Here is a 1,706-nt window from a genome sequence, read left to right on the forward strand (position 1 = left end):
CGCCATCAAGGTGATCCTTGCAAGAGCAGAAAGATGTTATGCATTACCTACAGGTGGGAGAGGACAGAAAAATGTGAAAAAAAAGTTTTTGCCTTCATGTTCACATCAAAATCTTGGAGTTCACAGTCCTCCTGCATACTGAAACATTTTTCATGCACATTCTTCCCGACTAATTTTGTCAACATTTCCAGTTACATAAATACTATAGCTCTCTCCTTCGCAAGAGCAGAAAGATGTTATGCATTACCTACAGGTGGGAGAGGACAGAAAAATGTGAAAAAAAAGTTTTTGCCTTCATGTTCACATCAAAATCTTGGAGTTCACAGTCCTCCTGCATACTGAAACATTTTTCATGCACATTCTTCCCGACTAATTTTGTCAACATTTCCAGTTACATAAATACTATAGCTCTCTCCTTCCCAAAATGTTTTTCCTAGAAACCTTTCATGGGGGTACAATAAAACACAAAGAGGTAAAAAGTCAGACATCGTTAGAAAAATACCTTTGGCAACAAACCATTCCTAGCATTCTCAACTGTCCAGAGGATTTCTCCAACTGCCAAGGCTGCTCAAGTACTCTTTCTCCCAGGTTCCCCTAGGAGGTCTAAAACTTCAGACCCTCATCTGAGAGTTGCCAGCACTAGCAGTTACTTCTCCCACTGAGCTGCTAGGTGCTGGGGAGCCTTGGACAAAACCTCTAGAGATAAATCTATAGTTCCTATGAAGTAAGCTCAGAAAGTCCAGAATCTTTTGATTCTGATCCAACAATCTGGACATTCAGAATAATGCTAAAGCCTTCTGGATGTTTTGGGCTTGCTGCAGAGATCACTTACAGTTGCTTGCCCAGGAATTCCTGAGGGGAGGCATGCAACCTTGCTCCATCGTCAGTGTGAACTGTGTTGCTTTCCGAGCAGCTTGTTTAGGATTTCCCATTGTCTGGCAAAGGCAGTTCTTGCTTACTGCCAGAGGAAACTTTGATTTGGCTTCTGTGCAGGTTCCACTTACACTTTAGAGGGAAGCAGTGGTAGTTTACATGCAGCGTAGTGAATGAACGTAGCCTGTTCATGCCATCTATGTGCATTCAGAGACAACCTGGGCAACTTCACCGGGGAATGAACTGCTAGTAAGTGAGACTGCTTTGTTCCTTAAAGAGTCACATAAAAAGTGCATTTTAGTGCATTTACAGACCTGCTTTTCAGGTCTAGATGCACACTAGATTCTGAGAGGACTTGCCCCTGACACTGTATCTGAGTGCAGAGGTGTGTTTTGCCACCTTGACCTGGGGATTTGACAGAGAGCAAACTGCAGTGTTTTCTGTAAATTAGAAGGCTTTGAAACACTTATCACTTCATCTGTTCCAACAAAACAGATTAGTTTATGTCCATGTGAGACATAGGTGACACGCGAAGCCATGCTTAGATGACGACTTAATCCCTTGGGGATTAGACATATGCTAATAATAGCTAATCACAGCACAAGGTTTTGGTTAGTGACCATAACATCTGTCACTGCATTATTTGCTGTTTGGAGCAAGAAGAAAACAAAACCTAACTAGCCTTAATTTCCACAGTGTTGTGGTCATTTGTGCAGGGCATAGGAAAAAAAGGGGAGGAATCCGAGCATCAAAACATATTTCTGGGCTTACTGAATTTGATGTAACATGTTCCAGACACGCTTATCAAAACTGGATGGTTTTTAATAGAAGTG

The sequence above is a fragment of the Acanthisitta chloris genome, unplaced genomic scaffold, assembly GCF_000695815.1.
Source record: "Acanthisitta chloris isolate BGI_N310 unplaced genomic scaffold, ASM69581v1 scaffold18350, whole genome shotgun sequence".
In the NCBI taxonomy this organism is placed as follows: Eukaryota; Metazoa; Chordata; class Aves; order Passeriformes; family Acanthisittidae; genus Acanthisitta; species Acanthisitta chloris.